This window comes from Chiloscyllium plagiosum, chromosome 2 (genome assembly GCF_004010195.1).
Source record: "Chiloscyllium plagiosum isolate BGI_BamShark_2017 chromosome 2, ASM401019v2, whole genome shotgun sequence".
NCBI classification, from domain to species: Eukaryota; Metazoa; Chordata; class Chondrichthyes; order Orectolobiformes; family Hemiscylliidae; genus Chiloscyllium; species Chiloscyllium plagiosum.
The window spans coordinates 144,192,686-144,210,058 of NC_057711.1; positions in this window are offsets into that span (position 1 = coordinate 144,192,686).

Consider the following 17,373-nt stretch of genomic DNA (forward strand, 5'->3'; position numbering starts at 1 on the left):
AGCCAATATTGGGTATGTGTAATCATTCACATAGTCAGGACTGCCTTCTGTCCTCTCTGAGGGAGGCCAATACCTTCCTTATCCTGAGGGAAAGATCCTGAGGACTGTGCCTCGTATAGTCCTATCTCGCTGCTGAATGTAGATTTTAAACACCCATCTAAGACACTAGCTTTGAAATTGGAGAAGGTACTGCCCTCTATCATAAAGGAAGACCCGACAGGTTTTGTTAATGATCATAGTTCTTCCAATAATATCTGGAAAGTGTGGAATATAGTACACGTATGTCAGCAGAGGTCAATCCCAGGCGTGGTGATCTCCTTGGACGCAGAAAAGGCATTTGACTGGGTAGAGTGGCTGTATCTTTTTGGTGTCCTGGAACGCTTTGGCCTTGGCGGGGGACTTTTGCTAGGTTGGTGTCAGTGCTGGCGGTCCTTATGAACTGTATAAAACCAGATAATGTTAGCATTAGTAGAGGCAGCCAACAAGGGTGTCCTCTCTTGCCACTGCTATTCACCTTAATAATCGAACCATTGGCAGAGGCTATTCGGAAGGACTCTAAAATAGTTGCCCTAAAGGTAGAAATGGGAGAGCACAAAATCACTCTTTACGCTGACTTCTCTTTTTGGTTAACCCAGAAAAGTCTGTGCCCCGGTTAATATAAAAAAATTATTTATTTGGCATGTTCTTGGGGTATAAAATTAATTTCACAAAATCGGAACCCATGCCCATGGGGAGCTTGGTGGGAGTCCCTGACCTAGAGAATGGAACACAATTTCCTTTCTAACGGTCGCAAAAAAGGTTTTCTTTACTTGCGTCTTTTTATTACCCCCACTTTCCACCAGCTGTATACAGCTAACTTTATGCAATTGTTTGAAAGGATAAAACAAGATCTTCAGCATTGGGAGGGGTTGCCAATATCATGGTTAGGCCAGACAGCCCTGATTAAAATGAATGTTCCTCCTCGGCAACTATACTCCAGGAGAATGGTCCCATTGTTGTTGCCCAGAGAAATGCTGCAGAGGCTCAGTGGCTGACTTGGATCCTTCATTTGGTGTAGTAGGCGCCCTCTTATTAAATTCACCATGTTACAACTGCTACAGGGTTGAGGGGGTGGGGGTGGTGTAGATCTCCCAGATTTTAAGCGATACCAAATAAGCACCTTACTGTCCTATGTGACTGACTGGGTGTGGAAGGCACTGAGGTCAATATAGCTTGACATCAAGGCCTCCCAGGCAAAGTGTGCCCTTCTTAATTTGCTGTTTATGCATAGGATGAAATCTGTTGCTAAGCACTGTAGAAACCTGATTATTATAAACACTGTCAAAGTAGGGAGGATGATGTGGCAGGGTGAGGGCAACCAGCATAAGACCTCACCATTTATTGAATTGAATTGAATTTGTTGTCACATGTACTGAGGCACAGTGAAAACCGTTGTCTGCAAGCAATACAGGCAGATCACAGAGTTAAATAGCATAGATAGGTAAATAATAGGTAAACAAAGGCAAAAACCAAAACACAGGTACAGGCAAATGTTAAGAATTTGTGAGTCCATTCATTATTCTAACAACAATAGAGTAGAAACTGTTTCGAAACCGGCTGGTGCGTGTGTTCAGGCTTCTGTACCTTCTCCCCGATGGTAGAGGTTGGAGAAAAGCATTGCCAGAGTGGGATAGATCTTTGAGAATATTGGCGGCCTTTCCTTGACAGAGGGCCTGGTAGATGGATTCTACAGTTGGGAGGTTGGTCTTTGTGATTGTCTGGGCCGAGTTCACAACTCTGCGTAACCGTCTCTGATCTTAAATGGTACAGTTGTCATACCAGGTAGTGATACATCCAGACAGAATAGTCTTGATGATGCACCTATAAAAATTGGCAAGGGTATTCGCCGTCATGCCAAATTTCCTCAGCTGCCTGAGGAAGAAGAGACGTTGTTGAGCCTTTGTAACCAGTGCATCCACATGAAGAGTCCAAGAGAGCTTACGCCATTAATTGGAGACCCAGAATTCAGGACAGGGGTCAATGGATTCTGACTTTAAAGCATGGGAGGTCAAAGGAGTCTTCTGTTTGGGAGACCTATTTGAGGGAGAGGTCCTGATGTCTTTTGACCAGCTAAGTCACAAATATGGGCAACCTAGTAGGGACTTCTTCCGTTATTTTCAGATTAGGGATTATATACAAAGAAGGACCACGCTTTTAACTCAGCCGTACAAGTCTGACATGGAGAGGAGTGTGCTCCAGTACTGGCACTCTCTTGGTCAGTACTCTATATCATCTACAGAGAGAGGGCACCTTGGAAAATATGGAAAGACTCTATGGAGTCTGGAATCAGGAACTAGGAGTAGAAATTTCATCTGAAACAAGCGAGGACATATGGGAGACTGTGAAAAAGATCTCGATATACAATAAAGCGCAGGCTACATTGAGAATTCTCCACATAGCCCATATGGCCCCGGAGCGATTAGCAAAGTTCAAGAAAGGAGTGTGCCCGGGGTGCCCTAACTGTAAAACAAGCACCGGCACCCTGACACATTGTCTGTGTTCATGCCATAAGATCTGTCGGTACTGGAGTGCCATAGTGAATAAAGTGGAGAAGATCCTGAGGATGAAGTTAGGGTGGATCCGGTATCCCTTCTTTTGGGATTGCCGAGTCGGTCTTCATTAGATGAACACAGGAAGAGATTATTCAACGTTCTCACGTATTGTGCAAGGAAGAACGTATTTTGAGCTGGACCTCAGAACCCCCCCCCTCCAGGTCTCATGGGGTGGCGTAGAGGAGCACGTTCCTGTGGATTTTCTTATGCATGTGGTGCACCAGAAAATGGAACTATTCTATAAGACGTGGTGGCCCTTTTTAAATTACATAGGCATGGACATCTCAGCCATATTGACAAGGGCCTTTATGTAGCTGTGAAGGCTGGATTTGACAGTCCAGGGGCCTTGGGAGGAGGAAGCTTGATTAAATAGGGGTAGAATAGCTGATGCTTGCATGGATGGGAGCCTCTGTGGGGATGCATCGAGTGGTGTAATTTAATTTAATTTAAATTGATTTTATCTAATCTGACCTAATCTAAATTATATTAGTCTCGTATAATTTAAGATAATTTAAACTAATTTGCTGAGTTCAATTATTTATTGAATTGTAAAGTGGAAAGATTGTTCCATGATAGTTTTGGTTTGTTTTGTAGAGTAGTTTATTGTTAATGTTTTTGTAACATAAAATTGTTATACCACCTCTTGTACTTTTATAATTTTGTAAAAAATAAAACCTTTTTCAATTAAAAAATGATGGATTAATAGACCGAGTGGACTATTTCTGCTTCGAACTTGTACGTTTGTATGAGAGTCCTGCATGCTACCTTTGGGAACGGTGCCCCTATTATATGCCACTTTGATGTGTAAGTGGTGAGTTATGGGCCTTCCCAAGGATCCAGGACATTGAAGGTGACAGTCCTGTCCTCCTGACTGGGGCAGATTGAGGGAGCCCACAAACAAGCGCAACTGGGTTTGGTTTCTGGGCATGCTGCATGATAATTGCCCTATCTGCCTCTACTTGAATACCAGGAATAATTGTCCACTTAAAGGCTCAGTTGGAAGCAGGGCCAGAAAGCCCTCTATAAAACTTCCTGTCCTGAACTGAGGCAAAGGTGAGAAGGTGGCATGGGGCAATTAAATGTTACCCCACCTCCAACCCACCACTGTGGTGAGAGAATTAATTTCCGACTGAGAGTCAGTGAGTCTATATGCAGCATAACCAGCTACTCCACCCTTGTGATAGATGTTAAAACTTGCACCTTTATGTCAATAAGTATTGTTTTGACATTTGCCTTCCTTCAGACCTATTATATCTCCCAGCTGATCTGATCTGAACACCCCTCCTTATGGAACATAGAACATTACAGCACAGTACAGTCTCTTCGTCCCACAATGTTGTGCTGACCCATGAAATTAATCTGATGCCCATCTAACCTACACTATTATCCATATGTATATTCAATGTCCATTTAAATGCCTTTAACATTGGCATGTCTACAACTGTTGCATTATCTGTTATCTGGAACCTGAAACTCCCTGGCATTCTAGACCTTTGGAAAACTCATTTTCTCCAAGCGTGTAACATCTCTCCAGCTCCCTACTCCCACGCCACTGCTTCCCTACCCACCGTTCCTCCCACCCTCCCACCTCAGGAACCAACTTCCCCTTTCCCTGGGACCTAACACCATCTGCCTGCAAACCCCACACCCTCAGGGCATGAAACTTCACGCCACTGGGACTGACAACACCCCCCCCCCACCGCTGGCTCCCAGACTTGCGCACACTCCCTCTGTCAACAGACCTAATCACCCCTCTCAGGAACAGTTACTCTGCACACTGCCAGATCTAACAACCTCTCCATCACCGCCAAACCTGACACACTCTCTCAAGCCCTTGGGGCCCAAAATTACAGCACCTCTCTCCCTGTATCTTCCTCATAGCTGGGAGTGTGGGATTTCCTACACACTCTGTCCTTTACCTGGGCCCCTTCGTACCTCGTACCCTAGTTCACCCTACTGATCTGGCATCCTTACTTGGTATCGTACCAATTCAGCACCTCTCACAAGAGCAGGCAAAGTGGACGTTTGAGATGTTAGACATTCAAATCTCCGAATATGGCAGCTGACCCCTGTGAGAAATGGGACGTGTTTTGCTTCCTTTCACTTACTCTGCTCTATGAGGGACCTGTCAGATGCGAAGTATGGCTCTGCATTTCCAACGTGGCCCTGATCAGAATCTCCTGACAGAAATGCTCAGCTCTTTCTCAGGAGGCGTGGAGTGATGATCCGAGTGTGATAGCATGCTTCAGAAATTTCAGCCCATTAGTTAGGAAATTGAATTCGGTATCGAACCCAGCTGCAGAAAGTGATACAGTGAGAGGAAAAAAAAATTGTTTCAAAGAGAAAAGAGAAAAAAATCTTAAGAATAGTTAATTTTTAAAAAATATAAATGTCCAGAAATACAACTTTATAATTGTACAAATTAATATTTCAGTGCCAGAGTTGTTGTTTGGCAAAGCTCAAGACTTGAAATACTATTAAGTAATGCTTACTCTGGAATCAAGAATGTTGCTTGTTAGTTTAGACTGAATCTATTTGGTAAATCTAGGAATGAAATACCATTAAATGCGTTTGCGTAATGATACAGCTGGAGAGAAGCTGTTTGGGATGACTAGTCTGTTTATTTCAAAATATTACTGCTGTTTCTACTATTTTCTCCCCTTTGGAACAGCAGAGTTAGAAGTGGAAGATAAATGTTGTTATCAGGATGTACAAAGTTATAAATCACACAACACCAGGTTATCGTCCGACAGGTTTAATTGGAAGCACTAGCTTTCGGAGCGCTGCTCCTTCGTCAGGTGGTTGTAATGAAAGAGCAGCCTCTGAAAGCTAGTGCTTCCAATTAAACCTGTCGGACCATAACCTGGTGTTGTGTGATTTCTAATTTTGTACAACCCAGTCCAACACCGGCATCTCCAAATCATAAGATGCTTTTTGTGGCATTAACAAGGATTGGGAGGCATTTCATCCACTCAACTATCATCTTGATCATGCTCACAATATTGGGACAGCTGAGAGATAATCTAACAGCTCTCAGTAAACAGGATTCTAGGATATTACTTTCCTAAAGTTAACTGGAAGAAGGAAAAGGACATTGCTGCTGTGTCAGCTCTGTGAGTGAAATGATCTTGTTCTGTGCTGCACTATTTTATGGCTGTGTGACTTTCCATCACTTGTCCTTCAGGTTTCTATGCTTAGAATTACTGTGAGTCCTAGTTATGTTCTTCCTGTCATCAGAATGAACTGGCTGTGATTGCCACCTCTTGCATTTCTTGCTGTGTCAAGTTCACTCACTCCTCGGCTCATCTTTCTCTGATAATTACATCCTTTCCTCTCACCATGATGTAGCAATGTAACAGGTGGATGAGTTTGACATTCAGACTCTCGACAAGCAGAAATTCAAAACCTCAAGAGCATCCATTTGTAAAATCAAGAGTTAGACAATTTACAACATACAAATCCAGTTTAACACCAAGTTCTAGACACGCACACAGATTAGGGACACTGTTGTGGATATCTAGAGCTGCTAACTGTTACAAGATTGAAGACATAACAATTTCTATGTAGCTTCCAACACGATAGGGCCTGAACTCTCCCAAGTCCTAGCCCCCAACCCCACACACCAGGCCTTGTTATAATATAGCCTGCCATTACACACTACCCCCCATTGTTGGCGACTTACAGTCCTCATTAACAGCTATTCACTCTCTTAGCCAGATCATTATCCACTCCATTGTCTGTCCAACTGCTCTTCTCACTATTTGAGCTTTATCCCACCTATTGGTTACTCCTTACCCCCCACTCCCGCTACCCTATCTTCTGCATATAAACCAACATTTTCCTAGCTTCCATTAGTTCTGAGGAAGGGTCACCGGACCTGAAACATTAACTCTGATTTCTCACCACAGATGCTGCCAGACCTGCTGACCTTTTCCAGCAACTTCTGTTTTTGTTTCTGATATAGCTAGATTTCATTGTGTGATGTCTTATGGTCAATATGTCAATATATACCTTTAAGAGACATGTTCATCATATCACCACCATGCCATAGCATGTGACCTGAGGGTATAAAGACTCAACTTATCTTGGGTCACGTTTGATCCATGACACGCTAATGAAAACATACTCTTCCTTGTTACTGAATAGCCTAATATTAGCCTAGACTCATATGGGCCTGTCAATGTAATGTTTGTATATCAGCGAGCTGTAATAAACATTCAACTGGACTCTTTAATATTGCATTACACTCATCCAGTTCTTACGTTACATGGGATAAGAATTTCCACATCAAGTAAAATACTCTGCTGGAGGCAAAAGGCATTGAATCATAGAATCATAGAGTCAGAGATACAGAAACAGACCCTTTGGTCCAACCAGTCCATGCTGAACATAATCTCAACTAAACTAGTCCCACCTGCCAGTTCCTGGCCCACATTCCTTCAAAGTTTCCGATTTCTGTATTTATCTAAGTGACTTCTAAAGTGTGCCCACATCCATCACTTCCTCTGGTAGTTCATTCCATCTGTGAGCCAGCCTCTGTGTAAAACATTTGCCCCACATGTCTTTTTTAAATCTCTCTCCTCTCACCTTAAAAATAGACTCCCTTGTCTTGAAATCCCCCATTTTGTTCCATCCAGTTTGTAAAAACACTAAAAATGTTCAACCTGTACATTCTATTATTCTTATCCTCTTTTCATCCAAATCCCACCAAATCCATAAACCACATTTTCCCAACACCATTATACCCCTTACATTATCTCAATTGCATAAGCATACATGTCTTTCTTCGGGCTTAATTCAGATGGACAGCATTTAGCTATACACTCAGCTCTCATTATTGTTATGATACAAGTTTGCGGTAACAGTGGATAAGTCAGATCTCAAAATGAAACCTTGATATATCATACATTTAATTTTTTTCAGTTGATTAACATGGTTTCTGAAATACATTTGCAAGGGGCTGAAGATGTTCTTTAAAAATAGAAAAGAACAGATATATAATATATAGAGATTAATCAGAAAGAACTTAAAACAACCTATTTTACAACATTATCCATTACAGAAAATCAATCCCAGAGAAATAACTCTCCTAACTCATTTTTTTTGCATTTTTACCTAGCACTTATTTTTGAATCTCCAGTCATAGAATCATATCATAGAACCCCTACTGTGTGGAAAGAGGTCAGTCAGCCCAACGAGTTTTCACTGACCCTCTGAAAAGCATTCCAACCAGACCTAGCCTCCCACCCTACCTCTGTAACCTCACAGTCAGCATGGCTATCCACCTAGCCTGCACATCCCTCAACATTCTGGGTAAATTTAGCATGACCAATCCACCTAAGCTGCACATCTTTGGACTGTGGGAGGAAAATAGAGCACCCAGAGGAAACCCACACAGACAAGGGGAGAAAGTGCAAACTCCACATAGACAGTCACCCAAGGCTAGAATCGAATGTAAGCCCCTGGCACTGAGTACTAACCACTGAGCCATTACATTTTCATAGCTCTGATGGCTAGACTTTCTCCGTTCTAACAACATGAAGATTTCTATACAGACTCTTCCAGTTTGGAAAGTTCACAGACTAGCAATTAATGAGAGTCATAGAATCATACAGCATGGTAACAGACCCTTTGGTACAATTTGTCCATGCTGAACAAGTTTCCCAAACTAAACTAGTCCAATTTGCTTGCATTTGGCCCATTTCCTTCTAATCCATTCCTTTTCATGAACCTGTCCAAATGTCTTTTAAATGTTGTGACTGTATCTGCAATCATCACTTCCTCTGGCAATGGATTCCACATACAATCCTCTCTCTGTATAAAAAGCTACCCTCAGGTCCCTTTTAAAACATTCTCCTCTCACGTTAAAAATATGCCGTCTAGTTTTCAAATCTCCTGGCCTACGGAATAGATGTTTGCAATTCACTTTACCTATGCTCACCATGATTTTATTAACTCCTCTAAAGTCACCTTTCAATCTCCTACGCTCCAGTGAAAAAGTCCCACCCTATCCAGTCTCTCCTTATAAGTCAAACCCTCCAGACCTGGCAACATCTTGGTATATGCTGAACCCTGTCCAATCTAATAATATCCTTCTTCTTGCAGAATGACAAGAACTATACACAGTACTCCAAAACTGGCCTCACCAATGTCCTGTACAATCTCAACATGACATCCCAACTCCTGTACTCAAAGATCTGAGGAATGAAGGCAAGCGAGCCAGACATCTTCTTCAGCATCCTGTCTACCTGTGACACAGCTTTCACAGAGTTATGTACCTGAACCATCAGTTCTCTCAGTTTGCCAACACTCCCCAGGACCCTACCATTAACTGGATAAGTCTTGCTCTTCTTTGTCTTACCAAAATGCAGTACCTCACAAATGTTTACATTCAGATTTATTGACACATGCATATAAAAATACAGTGAAAAGAGTTTCTTCATATGAAAAATCCAGTGTCACCATAGTCCAGTGCCATCTTGAAACACTGAATATAATGCAAGATTTTACTGCAATAGAGTTCATCGTAAGCTCTTCTTCTTGTTACCCTCCCCTACTCCTCTACTTGCTGCTCGACAGTGGTGGGATCTCTGTACCCAGCTCCAGGGTCTCCTCTCTTACTGCCACTTGTGCAACTGCAGTGTCTAAGCTGGGCCCATGAGGCAGGTCCCCTTCCTCCTATTTTCCCTCCAACACTCCTCCAGACGATAGATCCAAATTAAACACCGGTCTGCCACTCCTTGGCCCACTAACCCAATAGATCAAGATCCCTTTGTAATCTTAGATCACCTTATTTACTGACAACTCGTCCATGCTGACCAGATATCCTGAATTAATGTACTCTAATTTGCCAACATTTGGCTCATATCCCTCTAAACCCTTACTATTCATATGTCCATGCAGATGCCTTTTTCAGGCCCTCAGGGTCTTTTTCAATCTTTCCCCTCTCACCCTAAACCTAAGCTCTCTAGGTTTGGATTCCCCTATCTTGGGAGAATGACCTTGGCTATTCACTCTTATCCATGTCCCTTGTGATTTTATAAATCTCTATAAAGTCACCACGTGCTCCAGGGAAAAAAATGCCCCAGTCTATTCAGCCTCTTCTTAAGCTCAAAGCTTCCAACCCAGGCAACATCATTGACCTTGGCTATTCACTCTTATCCATGTCCCTTGTGATTTTATAAATCTCTATAAAGTCACCCCGTGCTCCAGGGAAAAAAAAAATGCCCCAGTCTATTCAGCCTCTTCTCAAGCTCAAAGCTTCCAACCCTGGCAACATCATTGTAAATCTTTTCTGAACCCTTTCAAGTTTCACAACATCTTTCCTATAGGTGAAAGTGGGTATTGCAGATGCTGGAAATTAGAGTCAAGTTTAGGGGGCTGGGTTTGGGTGGGATGATATTTGGTAGGTAGGCACAGACTCATTGAGCTGAATGGCCTCTTTCTGCACTGCAGGGATTTTATGATACTTTCACAGTTTCTGTTGCGTAGATTCAAGAGTCTTGTTTCAGATTGAACTGCAGCATTTTCAAACTCAATGGAGAATTTTATGGTACTTTTCCTGAAAGATTCTTTTACAAGATTATTAGGTAAGCTCTCTATTGCAAAGCACGACATCCAAAATTGCCTATTCACTGCTTTTTTTCCCCCAACACACTACCCTGCACCGGAAAACCATCTTGAACACGTTTGAGAAATTTATCTGCTAATGCATTGGTGCACGTTAGATTTGCCCAGTCGATAATCAAGATTGAAGTGACAATTGAGTTCCGCATTACGGTCATTGCTGATCAGTGCAAGAAGTTAGTGTCTTGGTGTGAAAAATATTTGTGGAGACTGTGACTGCAAACTACATCATTCCTCAGACTGTGGAGAAGTGTCACAAGAAATTAATGATTCACCCTGGTCTGTCAGAATTTGTAGAGTTATTGTTGAAATATTTATTTCAGGAGTGAAAGGTTATGAATTAAAGATCTTGTCTGTGAGTGGGTGGACTGATAGGGTGCATGTGTTCAGATGGTTTTATGTTGATAAATCAGTTTTGTTTTGCCTGTGGTTTGAATTGATTTCTTAGAAATAAATAGTTTCATGCTAAGTACAAAAAAAAAGTCTTGTCTGTGAGTGGGTGGACTGATAGGGTGCATGTGACCTTGAGAGAAACTAAATTTACTTTTGGAGCCAGTCTGCACTAAGTGCTCAGAAAGATCTCTCTTATCTTCATGCCACATATGGAGACGTAAAACTACTTCCTGTAGATGGTATCTGTCACTTATCATCTCAAACTTTAGTAAACCTATAAGAAGCACAATGTGGTATTTTATTTTGCAAACCTGCTTAATAGTAAGATGCCACATAACATTCCAGGGTATTTTTTGACTGGGGATCATGAGAGCTTTCTGAATGATCCTAATGAATATACAGAGAGTACTAGGGCATATTATTATTTCTCAAATGATGTTGTGAAACCTGAAAGGGTTCAGAAAAGATTTACAAGGATGTTGCCAGGGTTGGAGGATCTGAGCTGTGTGGAGAGGCTGAACAGGCTGAGGCTGTTTTCCCTGGAGCGTCAGAGGGGTTTGGAGGGAAATGGGCCGGGTGCTGGCAGGTGGGACTAGATTGGGTTGGGATATCTGGTCAGCATGGACTGAAGGGTCTGTATCCATGCTGTACATCTCTATGACTCTATCTGTAAAATATTCTAAAATATCTAAAACATTCAAACTTTTATTAAAACAGCTTATTTTAACATTACAATAACTAATGATCACAAATTACATTAAAAGTTTGGGACTAAATACCTGAAGTTTACATAAGCTAGTTAAGTCTTGCAAATACCCCTTGCTGTGAAAATAAAGAGTTGCTTATTTCGTTCTAAATTTATCCATGATGTTCAAATGCATCAGGTCTCAACCATTCTCTTGCTGTCTCAGAGGATACAGCCAAATATTCCTCCGGTCATCCATGAGACATAGATCTAGAGATATCCGTGTTTATTTTTGACACAATATTGTCAGCTGGAATCTTGCACAACACACAACTAGCTATCTTGAAACCTTGACATCTTGAAAAGTGGATAATTTAAAATGGTCTCTGACTAGTCCAAACACTGAGACAGTACTCTGGTGGTCCTCCTCATTGTTTCTCTATTGAGCTGCACTGTTGGTCCTGCACATACAGCCTTGTTGCATAGTAGCCTTTTAGATCTTTAAGATTTTTAAAATTCTGATTACGGGCTTTAGGCATTGCAGACTAGGCCAGCATTTGTTATGGGTCTGGAATCACGTGCACGTTAGGTGAGGATGGCAGGTTGTCTTCCATAAAGGACAGTTGTCAATCTGCTGGGTTTGTAGACTAATTGACAGTGGATATCTTTCAGCAAGCTTTCCTATTCCAGATTTTTGTTGAATTCAAATGTCACTACATAGGTAAAAAAATGACTGCAGATGCTGGAAACCAGATTTTGGATTGGTGGTGCGCCCGAAACGTCGATTTTGCTGCTCCTCGGATGCTGCCTGAACCGCTGTGCTCTTCCAGCACCACCAATCCAAAAAAGTGTCACTGTCTGTCGTGGTGAGATTCAAACCCATATCCCAGAACATTAGCCTGGGGTTCTGGATTATTAGGGGAGAAAGTGAGGTCTGCAGATGCTGGAGATCAGAGCTGGAAATGTGTTGCTGGAAAAGCGCAGCAGGTCAGGCAGCATCCAAGGGAACAGGAGAATCCCTCCTGAAGAAGGGCTTATGCCCGAAACGTCGATTCTCCTGTTCCCTGGATGCTGCCTGACCTGCTGCGCTTTTCTGGATTATTAGGTCAGGGACAATACCACCATTTCCCTGCAGGAGCAATAAAGGTCTGAATTCACAGAGGACTGGGATATCATATTTCCAGCATCTGCAGTTCTTTGTTTTCTTTTGTTTGAGGATATCATGAATATTTCTCTAGTGATCTAGATTTATATTCAAGAGTTGCAATGCAAAATAGCAAATGACCATGATATTTGAGTGGAACATTTGCCGATTAATGAATGCAATGTCATCTGGGACCAGGGTCAAAACCAATGAGGTCAGAGCCCTGTATGGTCTATGATCTGATGGATGTAGGTACTTGCCATGTTCTGAGAGGTGTTACACTTGTTCCAATGCTGGACTGAAATGATCCACAGGCATGTTTATCTTCGCTTCTAATGTCAAGGCAGTATGAGATTCAAAATGTCTTGTCAGGTCCTTCTGTAAGAGGCAGCCAGTTGATTTCCTACTGAAGCATAGCCATCCCAGATGCAATGTTTTCGACATCATATTAAATGGCATGCTCTCTCCAGACAGAGGTGGATTATATTGCTTCCTGATCAGTCTATGGGGCTTACATCCTGACTACTGATCCTGATGTTAGCCTGTTATACATCAGAAACCACACAAAACTCACGCAATGGGAGAAGCGTGTCTTTTCTATACTAACAGGCTTAACTTTTAAATTATTACAGCACCTACTGAAAAGAGAGTCTGTTAGTTTGAAACTGCAATATCATACACACGAGAGCAGAATCTTAAAACATCAGTCACTTCAATTCTCTTAAAGAGACTTTACATTTGAAAAGCCAGATCGGTCAAATAAGTGTTAATAATGAAAGGTTTAAATGTATTTGTTTAAAAATCTTTCAGAAGTTACCTTAATCATGACTTAAAAATGTAAATAAGATCCACGTAAGAAATCTGATAAGCCAAGTTAAATATTGACTAATAAAATTGAATATTTGAAGGCCCACACCTTTGTGCTTCTGTGTTGGGAAATGCAAAAATAGCAGACTTTCTGGGATGCCCACCCCCAGTCCCAGCACATGGGATTTTTATGGTCCCAGAATAAGAATTGCAAACTGCAATCTGACCTTTACATCTTGCATTAAGATTCCACCTACTGGGGGTGGCAGGGAGATGAAAACAGCAGATATGAGGATTGGGGGACAACGAGAAAAGGATAGACACAGATAGACTATCACAATGAATGTAAGCTGACTGCACAGGAGCTATCTGAAACTAGTATTAATCACTCCATTATCTAATCCAGAATCGCACCATGCAGTTTTTGGATCCAGAAGTCTAACTTTTTATTTTCTATAAATCTAATTTAGTTTTCAGTTGGCATTAAGCTGAAATCTATTGTAGGTATCTGCTAGAAGTAAAGCTTTTTCAAGAGTCCCATTGAAAAAGCAACATAACTAAGAGCAAGCAGAAAACCGATCCTCATTAAATGAGTCAGATAGGCTTTTGTGTTAGCGCACATTCCTGGTGAAGGGCTGTTGCCCAAAACATCGATTTTCCTGTTCCTCGGATGCTGCCTGCTTTTCCAACACCACACTCTTGACTCTAATCTCCAGCATCCGTGGGGAGGCATGGTGGCTCGATGGTTAGCACTGCTGCCTCACAGGGACCCGGGTTTGATTCCAGCCTCGGGTGACTGTCTGTGTGGAGTTTGCACATTCTCCCTGTGTCTGCGTGGGCTTCCTCCGGGTGCTTCAGTTTCCTCCCACAGTCACAAAGATGTGCAGGTTGTGTGAATTGGCCATGCTAAATTGCCTATGGTATTAGATGCATTAGTCAGAGGTAAATGTGGGGAATGGGTCTGGGTGGGTTGCCCTTCAGAGGGTCGGTGTGGACTTGTTGGGCCAAATGGTCTGTTTCCACACTGTAGGGAATCTAATCTGCAGTACTTATTTTTGTATAACAGAAGAGGCTGATTTAATTGCTTAGTGATGAAAGTTTATTCTATGCTTAATGTTCAAAATAGTACAGCACTTGGTGATAACATTAGTGAAATATATAAAGATACAACTAAATGTGAAGATGACCAGGATAATTAAGAAGTTCCTTCAAACACATGAAGGATGGCAGCACAGTTGCAGCATGTGGAAATTCCCGGATAACATTTTGGTTTCGAGCAAACACATCTGCAACAAATACTTGATGTGTCAGCAGGGTCAGCTCAAAGGTTGTGAGCCAGAAGCTAAATTAAAGACGTGGAGACACATGAGTCAGAGCAAAGTTACCTGGATTTATTGTATATGGAGGCAGTCACACCTTGTAAAGTTGGACCATCTGATTTGGTCAGTGCTCAGGGACCAGAGTATGTGACTGCAAGCGAGATAGGTAAAGACACCTAGATAGGTAAAGACCTAGATAGGTAAAGACACCTAGATAGTAGGAATCTCAATTGTCCAACAGGTTGGAGGTTCTTTCAGCTTGTCTGACTGCAGAGGTGATGGGGTAATTGTCTGTAAGGACAAGGCACGTAAGAGAAGGGAGTATGAAGGAAGGTATTGGTAGTAAAGGTACACTTGTATTGTGAGGGGGTTTGGCATTTCTGCAGCAAATGGTGAGAGTCCAGAAAGCTGCGTTGCCTGCCTGCTGCCAGGACATACTGTTAACATCTGGGGAATGTGTGAGGGGGAGGAAACAGCCATTGTTGTTCATGTAGATTCCAATGAAACAGGCAGGAAGAAGGAGATTCTGTACATCAGAACGAGGAGCTAGGCTCCACATTAATGAACAAAATTTCAAAGCACATAATCTCTGCATTATGATCTGAGACATGTGCAAATTAGTATAGACCAAATCGATTAGGGAGGGGAATGTGCCTAGTGTGAGACACATGGGTCCCAGTTCATGGGATTTTGGCACTACTACTGGGGGAACTGGAATCTGTACCAATGGGAATGCTGCCAACACCAGAATTATGCTGGGGCCAGTATTCTCGCCAGCTGCACAACTGGGGAAAAATAGAAAGATTTTAACCTGAAGAGTATGGGGCGTGGGATGAAAGTTAGGAAGTCGGGAAAACCCAAAATGTAGAGTCGTAGCCAAAGAGGAAGGTTTTAACATGGGAAATGATAAACAGACTGTGACAGGAAGGGATACAGAGTATGGATCTGAGAGTCAACCATCTGACAAGACCTGAACTTGCAAGGAGGATGAAAGAATAACACTTTGTATCTAAATACATGTAACAGTTGAAACAAAATGGATGAAATGAGAGAACAAATAATTAAATAAGTACAACCTGGAAGCCGTAACAAACGTTGTTGCAGGGTTTGGAACTTGGATCTTGAAAGGCACAGGACATTTAGGAATGATATGAATGTCAGAAAAATTACAGCCTGGCTGTCTTAACTAATGATGGTATTAGCACAACAGAGAGGGTGACCTAATTCAGCAATCCAAGACGTGGGAACAGTTTGGGTAATAATTAGAAATGATAAAGGTGAAAAGTCACTTGTGGGTGTGCTGTACAGGCTGTCTATCAGGAGCTGCACAGTAGGGTAGGCCAGTTTGATTGCTGTGTCTGAAAATATCAAGGGCCTCCTTCCACATGCATATCAATGTGCAGACTAGGAGTCAAAATTAAAACCTTCTTCTTCTAAGACATCCTCTTCTGAAAGGATTAATGATAGAAATTAAACAGGGCGGCATGGTGGCTCAATGGTTAGCACTGTTGCCTCAAAGCACCAGGGTCCCAGGTTCGAATCCAGCCTTGGGCAACCGTCTGTGTGGAGATTGCACATTCTCCCCGTGTCTGTGTGGGTTTGCTCTGGTTTCCTCCTAAAGTCCAAAGATGTGCAGGTCGGGTGAATTGGCCGTGCTAAATTGCCCATAGTGTTAGGTGCATTAGTAGGGAGTAGGTCTGGGTGGGTTACTCTTCGGAGGGTTGGTGTGGACTTGTTGGACCAAGCGCCTGTTTCCGCACTGTAGGGAATCTAATCAGATCTAAATTAAACTCCACATAATCTGAAAATGATTTGGAGACACCAGTGTTGGATTGGGGTGTGCAAAGTTAAAAATCACACAACAACAGGTTTATTTGGAAGCGCTAGCTTTTGGAGCACTGCTCCTTAATTAGCTCTCCACAATCACCTGTTGGACTATAACCTGGTGTTGTGTGATTTTTAACTTTGTAATTGGAAAATGTTATACTGGATTGAGTGGGAGCAAGGTAGGACATCTTGAGGTCTTGTGGAATGAAGCCCTATATCCAGAGTCTCCTCATACTTTTGGTAACAACATCTAAGTAGCAAAAAACTTGGCCCTAGTTGCTATTGTTACATGTGAGATTGGGGGAGTACACTATCTCCCTCTAGTCTCATTGCTCCATTAGGTGCAGCATAAATTTAAATATTTTACCCTGTTATCGATATGGTCAATGGTATACTTTATCTGTATTAAGTTGAGAATAAAATAAAAGATCCATCAATCGCTTTTATACAAAAAATATGAAAATATTTATTCATAACAATACAAAATATTCAACACACACTTTATAATATGGAAGTATAAATATTTGAGTGGAGAAGGAACCCGAGACACTACACGTGTAGTGTCTCCCACCCTCCCTGCTCCTCTAACCTAAAAAAAAAAGGTAAGCTACTTAGTTTTCTTGTTTTGGAGACTAAGTGTAGAGTTATGGCAGCGCAGGCAGTGGAATGTTCCTCCTGCAGGATGTTTGAGGTAGGGGTGACCACCGATGCTCCTGCCGACTTGACCTGCAGGAAGTGCAGCCAGCTCCAGCTCCTCACAGACCGCGTTAGGGAACTGGAGCTGGAATTGGATGAACTGAGGATTATTCGAGAGGCTGAGAGGGTCATAGATAGAAGCTACAGGGACATAATTACACCAGAGAACAGAGGTAGATGGGTACCAGTTAGAGGTGGGAAGGGGAGGAAGCAGGCAGTGCAGGGATCCCCTGTGGTCGTTCCCCTCAACAATAAGTATACCACTTTGGATACTGTTGCGGGGGA